Source organism: Humulus lupulus, chromosome 5, assembly GCF_963169125.1.
Source record: "Humulus lupulus chromosome 5, drHumLupu1.1, whole genome shotgun sequence".
Taxonomy (NCBI): Eukaryota; Viridiplantae; Streptophyta; class Magnoliopsida; order Rosales; family Cannabaceae; genus Humulus; species Humulus lupulus.
Genome location: NC_084797.1, coordinates 37,047,314 through 37,059,089, shown reverse-complemented (window position 1 = coordinate 37,059,089; position 11,776 = coordinate 37,047,314). Strand labels below are relative to the sequence as shown.

At 39.3% G+C, this 11,776-nt stretch overlaps 1 non-coding gene across 1 annotated transcript; it reads right to left on the bottom strand.

Annotated features, from left to right (window-relative positions):
* Positions 1 to 10,389: 10,389 nt before the first annotated feature.
* Positions 10,390 to 10,496, bottom strand: LOC133780726 (small nucleolar RNA R71). The gene has a single exon (XR_009869544.1). It is a non-coding gene; the product is annotated as a small nucleolar RNA R71 (small nucleolar RNA).
* Positions 10,497 to 11,776: the final 1,280 nt, after the last annotated feature.

The window sequence follows — 11,776 nt, the reverse complement described above, 5'->3', positions numbered from 1 at the left end:
AGTCTCTGTAATTGTGCATGATTATAATTATGCTTTTGATTACTGAATGAGCATGCTAAATGCCTTATATTTGAATATTTGACATATGATATATGTATGTTTTTATTACCTTAATGAGGAAGCACTGACTTATTAGTTAGGGATTGGCAATAGTGTCAGTATCAACTGTGAAGCTGTGACTTATTAGTCAAGTTCGGCAGTGGTATTGGGCACTGATCACATAGTGCTAACTTATAAGTCAGGAACAGCCATAGCGTGTTAAACGCAAGCCAACAAAGATTAGATCTAATCCACATCTATATTGAATGACTCAAATGAGCATTAATGCCGGACCGGCCTCAAGTTCGATGAAAATTAAAAGTGCTTGTCTAGTCTAAGGGCTATTTAATTAGAGCCATAGCCAGAAAGGCTAAGGATACCTACATGTCACATGGCTAGGAGGGTATGGGACCTCCAGAGTGTGACTCATTAGTCATCCACACAGAGATTGACTTATTAGCCATCTATACCAAGTGTGACTTATTAGTCACTAATACAGAGTGTGACTCATTAGTCACCTATACAGGGTATGACTCATTAGTCATCCACATAGAGACATACTTATTAGTCATCTATACAGAGTGTGGCTTATAAGTCACCTATACACAGTGTGGCTTATAAGTCACCTATACAGAGTGTGACTCATTAGTCACCTAGACAGAAATGGACTCACTAGTCATCTACATAGGGTATGACTTATTAGTCATCTATACAGAGTGTGACTCATAAGACACTTATGCAGGGTGTGACTTATTAGTCACCCACTCCGAGATTGACTTACTAGTCATCTATCCAAGAAGCAGGTCCTTAGAGAATGACTCATTAGTCTTCTATTCTGATGCAGGACCCCATAATCATTTATTTGAACTTATTTGCATGCATGATGGAAGCTATTATTGCTAAGCATGCACATTATGTTTCGATGACAAGTTATTACTGTTCATGAGCATGTTGAGTTTTCTTGCTGGGCTTCGGCTCACGGGTGCTATGTGGTGCAGGTAAAGGAAAAAGAAAGCTAGACCATCCTTGAGTTGGAGAGCTTAGGTGACGACGTGTACATATGTAGCTGCTCGACTGCCATGGCCGAGAGTTTGAAAGAGGAACTAGGGTTAAACCCTATTTTGCCGCTTAGATTGTCCTGTTGTAAATATTTTCTTTTAATAGACCTTTAAATTATATTTTTGGGATCCCAATGTATACAGTAAATGTTCTAATGAAATGTTATATCTTAACCAAAATTTTTAATCCCTAAATCGCTAATCATACTTAGTTACACGATTTTGGCCAAATGACTCGATTAGCGAGTTTAGCACTGTTTACAAGGCACACTGTAATGGTCCCTGGAGTTTGGGGCATTACAATTGAGAACATCCCTTAGATCTTAATCCCTACGCCTTTGCTCGCTCACACTTAGTCGGTCAAAGACATTGGGTTGTTTAGATTGCCCCCCAGCATTCTAGCTTATTGGTCAGTTCTCCATTGGCAGGGGGTTCTGTCTTTCACCCCTATCCTCTTGTTGCCTATCCTAAATTGTGACCTATGATGATGCGACCTGCTGTTCGCACTATTTCCCTCTCTCCCAGCTGGAACATCTCGATAGATAGGTGGAGGTATGCATTGGTCGGTAGGTCCCCTAGCATTATTATGTTGTGGGGGACCCCTGACCGCAGAGCCTGACTCCACCTGCCTTCTACCCCCCGAAGGATGTTGTCCTCTGCTCGGGGGGTTTTGTTCCTTAGTCGTCGGGCATTTAGGGCATCTAGGATTTTGTCCGCCCCTATTCTGCCTTGGCTGCTGGGTGTTTTCTCGATCAGCACAAGAGGGTGGTTGCTGCTTAGGATCCTAGAAATGCATCTCCTGTTGAGTAGCTGGGGGTTGCTCTGGCCTCTGAGGATTCATTGGTTGTGGCGGATTGTGGTGATGTTGGGGATGTTATGAATGTGAATTTTGTTGTGGGTGAGTACTAGGTGGCTGGTCTGGTTGGGAGGCAGGTGCAGGCTATCCTCGTGCCAATTGAATGGTTGCCTCCAAGGTTGCAGTGGCATCCCTTTGCTGGTAGTCCATGTCAACCTGCCGCTCATTCAGTTCTTGGCGTTGCTGATCAATCTCCCTTTGTGCAACACCATAGTTTTAGCCACTTTCTCTTGAATAACTCTCAAATTAGCTAATCTTCTAGCAACACAATCAAAGTCATCCTTAAAGTTTCAGAATCCATCTCCTCCTCTTCCAATTCCACCCGTGGCTCATCCTCAGCTACACCTTTTGGAGGAGGTTGGTTTGGCACATTCCCAGAGGCTTGCCCAGTTTTCCTAGTTGTTTTCGCCATTCGATCTTCTTGGAGGTTGTAATGACCCAAATTTCCTAACAAGGCATAAGACCTTGATTAGGAGGCCAGGAGGGCCATAAATGATTATATGCATGATTATGTAAGTTATATTATTATATGAAGATAAATGCATGCATATGGGTCCACTTTTCATTATAAGGGCATTTTGGTAATTTGGCCCGTTGAGGGCATATTTGTATATATTCATGCATGTTGGTGAATTATGAATGAGGCCACATTAAAATGTGGATTTTTTTGAGCTATTCGGCATGAGACAAACTTTGAATGCAAGTTAGCGATTTGGTCATAACGTGGTTAATTTCCGGGCTCGGAGTGAGTCTCGGGGTAATTTGATGATTAGTACACTACCGGGAATTATAGGGTAATGGGATATGATTTATTAATTATTTGAGAATATTGGGGATAATGGGAGTTGGAGGACGTTAATTATAATTAACGGGATTAGACAAGAAATGATGATTTTGCCCTTGGGGACTGTTAAGGAAATAAATTAAGCTTGAGGGCAATTTGGTCATTTGACCTAAGGATATATGTTAAATTGGATGAAAATGGGGCTCTGTTCGTGGGTTCAAGTAGCAACTTGACCAGGCAAGTCGCGACCTGCCCTAGTGCCCAGGCTGAGTGTACTCTCTGACTTGGGGCACACCACGACTTGCTAGGCCAAGTCGCGACTTGCCCATTCCTTTTGTGCAGGGACGAGTTTTCAAGGGCTTAGGCTTGGGGGTTCAATTCCTAAGGCTCGGGATCGAATCAACTAACTGTTTTGGTACGATTCGATGTCCCCAGAGCGAGGATTTAGATCATGAACCTTTTATTGAGTTATTTTATTAATGGGATTCCATATTTGGTTATGACTAGGTGACCACTAAGGGACCAAAAGATTGATTGTTCTCAAAGGTTGTTCTTTTATTACTTCACGCTCGAACCAGAGGTAAGAAAACTGCACCTAGTATGTGACATGCATGGTTATTAATGAGGCATGTTGAGTGCTCTATATGTGGACATTGATTGCATATTAAATGCTTAGCAGTCTTGCTTATCTCTGAATTGTACTGATTTGTTAGTTAGAATCAGCTACGACTCAGTTTTCTTACTGATTTGCTGGTGTCAGTATTGATTGTGAAGCTACGACTTATTAGTCATGTTCAGTAGTAGTACTGATCACTGGTCGTATAGTATTGGCTTATGAGTCAAGAATGGTATTAGCATGTTTAACGCAAGCCGAAAATATTATATCTAATCAACATAAGCATTATCAACAGAAGCATGAAATGCTTGTTCGACCTTATGTTCGATGAAAAACAAAAGCGCTTGTCTAGTCTAAAGGCTAGTTGTTTAGAGCTAGAGCCAAAAGGCTAAGGTGACCTACACACCACATGCTAGGAGGGTATGGGACCTCAGAGACAGACTTATCAGTCATCTACACAGATATAGACTTATCAGTCATCTACATAGAGATAGACTTATCAGTCATCTACACAGGGAGAGACTTATTAGTCATCTATACAAAGTGATTTATTAGTCATCTACCTCAGAGAGACTTATTAGTCATCTACCTTAGAGCGAGAGACTTATTAGTCATCTATACAGAGAGACTTATTAGTCATCTACCTCAGAGAGACTTATTAGTCATCTTCCTTAGTGCGAGAGACTTATTAGTCATTTATTCAGAGCGCAGGACTCCACAAACATTTATTTGTACCTGCTTGCATGCATGAGTAGGGTTATTACTCCTAGGCATGCCTATTATGATTCAGCGACATGTTATTACCTGTTCATGAGCATATTGAGTTTTCTTGCTGAGCCTCTGCTCACAGGTACTATGTGGTGTAGGTAAAGGCAAAAGAATGCTGGACCATCCTTGAGTTGGAGAGCTTAGGTGACGATGTGTACATATGCGGTTGCTCGACCACCACGGCTGAGGGTTTAAAGAGGAACTAGGGATAAACCCTATTTCGCCCCTTAGGTCGGCTGGTTGTAAATATTTTATTATAATTATCCTTTAAAATACATTTTCGGGATCCCAATGTATACAGTAAACGTTTTAGTGAAACATTGTATTTTTAACCAAAATTTTTAAACCTAAACCATTAATCATACTTAGTTACATGATTATGGCCAAATGACTTAGTTAGCGAGTTTAGCACTGTTTAAAATGCACAATGTAACGATCCCTCGGTAGTAAGGTTGTAACGCCCTGGATAGCCAAGACCATTACACTGTGTATTTATAAAGGTTCGAGGCTTGCAAATCAAGTCATTCAGTTAAAAATGTGTCACAGACATCACTAATGAACTAAGGTTAAAAGATTTTGGTCATAAAAAATACTTTTTAAATAGATTAAGGGATCCCAAATGAAACAGTTTTTGAAAGTCAGTTTACAAAATTTCCAGAGTACAAACAATTGCTTGCCACTCTAAGGGAAAAACATACATTTATGGTCCTCCCGTTCCTGTCTCTTCCTCAACCGTCGCGGGTGAGCAGCTGATCATGTACATTCTGCCCTCAGAGCTCTCCGATTCAGGGCTGATCAAGCTTCCCCTTGCCTTTACTTGTGCCATGTAGGACCCGTGAGCCAAGGCCCATCAAGAAAATATAACATTATAGCACAAACAATGATAACAATTAAATAACCCTTAGAGCATTTTCATATACTTAGCATACCACATTAATCACATAGTCAAAAAATATAACCAGAGAATCAACAAACCAACACTCAGCTATTCAACATAACAAATTCATCAGTCAATAATATTAATCAAATCACATGATAATCAGGGTCGACGCCCTTAGGTCGCACACTCTGTTTACCCCACTGACTCCGATCTGCTTAAACCGAGCTCAGTGAATAATAAGCTATCCTCAACTACCAGTGGCTGAGCCGCACCCTGTGCGCCAACGTAAATTCTGGCACTCTTACGCTGTTCGTTTATTATTTACATGGTATAATACCATCCTTCATAAAGCATTTAAAATAGGGAACCCTTAGTCCAATTATGAATTCACAACCAGGTGCAGTTTTCTTACCTATCTACCGAGCTTCTTGAGCATAGAAATCCCGAGTGCGGTCCTCTAACCGGGACCTCGCCGAAAACCTAGTCACAACACACATACATTGCACTCTCATAAATAACCAATTCGTAATAATCTCCCAGAACTAATCTCGTGCTCTCGTGACCTCTCGTTTCCCGACATAAGGTAGCAGAAGCGTCCCCCGAGCCCCCTGAGCCAAAACCATAAAACTCAAATTCCCCTTTCCTGAATTTAGCCTAGCACTGCGGCACAACCTTATGGGGGCCGCGGTGCCCAGAATGGTCCCCAACTCCTGCTTCAACCTAGTGCCGCGACACGAAAGAACAGGGTCGCGACGCTCATATGCAAACCCAAAAAACTAGGTTTTTCCCAGCATTTTTCCCGAGCCAAAACTCTTCCAAATCAACTCCAAGGTACACCAAAGTCCCAACTCAACCTAAAACTCCAAATAAACAGTATGGCAACTCAGAAATAACAACCACAAGACCAATCATACAATCAAACCAAAGATTCACCTAGTGGCTTCAATTTCACAAAAACTTATTCCACCCTTTATAAAACTCAAACCACCCTTCAGAATATTTAAACCACACTAGAAAATAAGCTTCAGAGATATACGAAATTCTTACCTCAACCAGGGATTCGACCTTGAGCCACCTTCAAATCCAATTCCAAACTTAATTCTTTTGATTCCCAAGTTGAACCTCTCAATCTTTAAGCTACACATCCAATTTCAAGCACTCAACCCAAACTCTAAAACATGCAAGGAGACTCAATGAGAAGATGAAGCCTTACCTCTGAATTATTCTTGGCTTATGCTTGACCTAATCTCAGCCCTAAATTCCTACCTTGATCTCAAGGATAACTAGCTCCTCCTCTCCTTCTAGCTTCTTGGTTCTCTAAACTTCCAACAGAACTAAATTAGGCCTAAGTGTAGAAAAAAGAAATGTAAATGACTTCCTCTCAGCCAAGGTTATCCTATCCTAAAGCCAGATTACCACTTCGCCCATTCCCCTAAATAAGAGTCTTATACAATCTCAAGGGCACTTTCGTCATTGCACCTAAATCCCGCTAAATCCTCAAGTATTCCTATAAATCCACATTTAATCCTAACATGTCCAAACCATTACTCAATTACTAACTGCAACCCTATAATTCCTGAGCACTTTATAATATTCCCAAGATACCCCTAAGCTCCTCCCGTGCAGGGTATTTGACCCCATTGTGACTTTCTAGCTAGACAACTTCCTAAGACCATCTCTGGTCGTGCATCACAATTATATCACCACTCACACGTGGTATCAATCACTGTATATACAAATATCACATTTATGCCCTCAACGGGCTAAAATTGCAAATATGCCCCTAGCAACCAAATGGGGCCCACATGCATTTCATATATTCATATAATCATACAAGCGTGTTTAACACAGAATCATACATTAAACTATTTAATTCATACATAAACCATTCGTGCCATCCCGAAACCCTAATCAAGGCCCTTAAGCCTTATTAGTGATTTTAGGTTGTTACAAAGGCGTTACAACTTGGTATCAGAGCGAGCCAAGGTTAAGGGTTCCTGAATACAAGATGAGCATGTACACTCATCACTAGAGATAGCTTCACTCAGGATATGGTAAATATTTATGTGGTTATGTGATTAACTTCTTAAATAAAATGTAAATGCTTTACTTGCATATTGTACGAGGGAGCATGAGATTCTGATTGAGCCTGGCTCTTGACTATTAATATGATTATATGATTACATGCTCTGTGAATATATATTTGAATGTGATAATTGCATGTTGGAGTTGGAAGCATGGTGTGTGTGTTGGAAGAACATGGATTATGATTAATGAACAACTGTTATGGGCATGTTTTAGCACTACAGTGGTTTGTGAATGTAGTGTGGTATGATTATTCCCATAGGGAAGGATTTTGAATATGTTCATCATGTTTAATGGGTCAAGTTATTAACTGCAGATTCAATCAGCAGGTATGTATCCAAGGCAGATAATGAGACCTGGTGGTGGTTATACCGAGGTTGGGGATTATAGCTAGGGTTTGAGTTCTTCACCTGCCCCTCAGAATTTCCAGTAGGTGGTTACAGATACGCAATTAAGATTGCAGAGGCAAGAGGAAGAGATTAGGTGTTTGAAACAACATCAGAATCTATTAGGGAACACCTCTTCCTTTGTTATGCCAGGAGTGGCATCAGTTTTGGCTCAGCCTATGGTTGAGAACAGGTGGGAATTTCTTTGCGGAAAATTCCAAGAGTATTACCCTCCAGTCTTTGAGGGAGGCCTAGATCCATTTAGAACTGAGAAATGGATGGGCATGATCGGTTCCATTCTCGATAGTATGAGGGTGGTAGGTCACGATAGGGTGATTTGTGCTATATATGTATTGCGAGATGATGCCCGGACATGGGGGGAAGTAGTATCCCAGACACGAGATACAACTGTGATGGACTGGAAATAATTTAGACAGCTGTTTAATGAAAGATATTACTATGATGCAATCAAGACTGCTAAGATGAATGAGTTTCTGAACCTAGTTCAGGAAAATGCAATAGTGACAGAGTATGTTAATAGATTCGATGGGTTGACCAAGTTTGCTTTTGATATGGTACCCACGGAAGTAGCATGGAAGGAAAGGTTTATCCAGGGATTGAATCCTAGTGTAGCTCAGGGCATTAGAGTTGCCCTAGTGCATGAAATCTCTACCTACTCTCAGGTGGTAGGGAAGGCTCTTGTTGTTGAGAGCACAAGAAATGAGATTATGAAAGAGAGTGCCAGAGTATACAAAGTTCAGACAGTGATACCTTTGTTTATTTTTTCAAGAAAAAATAAGAACTGGAGGACTTATCCAAAATGCGCTCGATGCAAGAGGCGTCATCTGGGAGAATTCCGAGCAAGGGCATGTTTCTTATGTGGAATGGTTGGGCATGATAAACGAGTTTTAGGCTCGTTTAGGGTTTAGTTTTTATGAAGGTTTCCATTAGTTTAGGGCTATTTTATTGTAGAATTACGATCGCTTGTTCATGTTTAAGGTTTTTCATGCTAAGATGGTGAAAAGAGTGGAATGAAGTGAAAGTGGAAGAAAATGGAGTTATTTTGGAGAAATTGCGTCTTTTAGGAGCAAGATGTTCGAGTAATGATTCTGTAAATAGCGCTACAACGCTGAGAAAGTAGCGTTACAACGCTAAAAAAGGGAAAATTGAAACTGTTGAATCTGTAAGTAGCGCTACAGTGCTACAACACAAGCGCTACAACGCTATCAAGAACTGAAGAGTAGCGCAACAGCGCTACAACGCTAGTGCATTAAATTTTGAGGCAATTCGACTCTGTCAATAGCGCTACAACACCCAAAACCTAGCGTTACAGCGCTATTGACGCGGTTTTGAGATTTTTAGCCAATTTTTGAAGGACAAAACAGTATTTTCACTTGGGAGCCTTGGAAAACTATTTAAGGGACATTATTCTACGAATTTTGGAGGCATTTTTAGTTTTATAAACCCTAGATTTAGAAAAGGCTGCTGTAATTAGATTTCTTTTTCATCTGAATTCTTTAGGTTATTTTCTATGAACAATTATTTGAAGTTTATTTTCATTATGTTATCTATGAACTAAATCTTTTATCTAGGGATTAATGTAGTCACTTTAATTTCAATTTAATTTTATTATGATGTTCTATTGATACTTCTTCTCTATTCTTATCTATATGATGTTTTTTTTAATGCTAGTAAATACTTGATCACTATTTACTTGATTTAATTGTTTTGATTCAAAATTCGAAAATGAGAATTGAATATGCTGTCATTATATAGACATAGGTTGTATATTGGACGAAAGTAACTTTATGACTTGTGTAGTAATTAGGTTTCCTTGCTTAATGCCTTCTATATGTTTAAGTTTATCACAGAGATGTAGAAAACCTGCAAATAGGCTGAGATCTTATATCTTGAAAAAGAATAGAAATCGATTATGTTAACCTGCTATTGGAATAGGAAGAAGAGATTTGGAATTGATTAGTAAAATTAATAGAATGAAAAGTTGATGATATTAATTCCTAGGCTTTTTATTATTGATTTTAATTCGTTAATTTATTATTCTATTCCTAGTTATTTAAATTAAGTTTATAGTTTAGAATTATTCATCTTAATTTTAATCACCAAATAGAAAGTGAAAAACAATTATTGGTAATTGGTTAATAGTCTTTGTGGGGCGATCTCTGTTTTTTTTACAGACTTTATTACTTGACACTACTACGTATACTTGCATACAGATTTTACAGATCAAGTTTTTGGCACCGTTGCCGGGGACTAATAATCAATATCAAATATAGTCATTTTTCAATCTACTTTGGTTTTCATTTAACGTTTTCTAAATCGAGTTGCTTTTAAATTTCTCAATTTCAGGTGACTTATTTTTAAGCGATGTAAGGGGTCGAAAATACTAGTACTTGTTGATCCTGAGATTGATAAAACCAGCAAAAGAGAAAGAAAACAGAAAAGACTTGAAAAGATGGCCCAGAATGTCAATAATGTCGCTAATAACATTCTGAATCAGGGTAATGCGGGGAATGCTGCAGCTGAGGCAGATTTATCTTTGAGGGACTATGTACTCCCTACTGTTACAGGGGTACATTCTAGTATTCGTCCACCTACTGTGGAAGCGAACAATTTTGAAATCAAGCTCTCAATAATTCAAATGGTTCAAAGTTGTGTTTAGTTTGGGGGGCTACCTAATGAGGATCCGAACCTCCATATTACCAACTTTTTGGGGTTATGCGATAATTTCAAAATGAACAGAGTTAGTAATGATGCAATCCGTTTGAGGCTATTTCCGTTTTCATTGAGAGATAGGGCTAAAAGTTGGTTGATATCGCTACAAGCCAATTCCATTCTAACATGGGAAGATCTTGCTCAAAAATTTATTACTAAGTATTTTCTTCTCGATAAATCAGCACGGATTAGAGGTGAAATAAATAATTTCTGTCAATTTGAGGGGGAATCGCTATATGACGCTTGGGAGAGGTTTAAAGAGCTGCTGTAAAAATGTCCACATCATGGTATAGTGAAATGGATGTTGGTGCACACTTTCTATAATGGACTGAGGGGAAACACAAGGACTATTATAGATGTAGCAACATGTGGAGCATTAATGAGAAAAAGCGCTAATGAAGCTTACGAGCTTTTAGAGGAAATGGCCATGAATAATTATAATTGGCCATATGAGCGAGAAAATAAGAAGGTGGTAGGAGTTCTAAAAGTTGATCCAATTGCTATGCTCACTGCTCAAATTGCTTCGCTAATAAAACAAATACAACAACAAAACAATAGTTTAGCTCAAGTGATGCAACTACAACCTGCTCCTATCAGTTGTGAGACATGTGGAGGCCTTCATCATTTTCAACAATGTCCATTGACGAGTTCTTATTCAGTTGATGATATTCCACTTGAATAGGTTCAAGCCATTGGAAATTTCCCAAGGCAGCCTAATAATAACCCATACCCTAACAACTATACTCCAGCATACAAGAACCATCCGAATTTGTCATGGAGTAATAATCAAGGGCACCAACCACAGTATCATCCAAAACCACCTCAATATCCTCCACATAGACCATCTTATGGGCTAAACCCAAGGCCCTTTTATGATACTCAAAGGCCACCATTGCCACAACATCAACAACCACCGCCTCACATGACTAAACCATAGGTATCTACTGATGCATTGAACCAATTTATGAAAGAAACTAGATCCTCCATTTGGAGTTTAGAAACACAAGTTGGCCAACTTGCAAAGTTAATGGCAGATCGTAATCAAGGGGCTTTACCTAGCTAAACTGTGGTGAATTTAAAAGAGCAATGTCATGCAGTCACTTTGAGGTGTGGGACTAAGTATGAGGCCTCAATACAATAGAAAACAAGGGTAAAAAGATTGAAGATCAACCTGTACCTAATCCAGCACAAGAGGAGGTTACTGAAGATCTTCCAAAGAAAGAAATGCCAATATACACTGAGTCAACACCCAAGATTCCTTATCCTCAGCTGTTCCGAAAGAAAAATCTTGACAAGCAATTCTCCAAATTTCTTGAAGTATTTAAGAAAATTCACATTAACATTCCATTTGTGGAAAATCTTGAACAAATGCCTAGTTATGTGAAGTTTATGAAGGACATTTTGTCTAATAAAAGAAAAATGGAGAATTATGAAACCATGGCTTTGACTGAAGAGTGTAGTGCCATAATTCAAAAGAAACTTCCTTAAAAGTTGAGAGATCTGGGAAGTTTCACTATACCTTGCACCATAGGGAATTTTCATTGTGAGAGGGCTTTATGTGATCTAGGTGC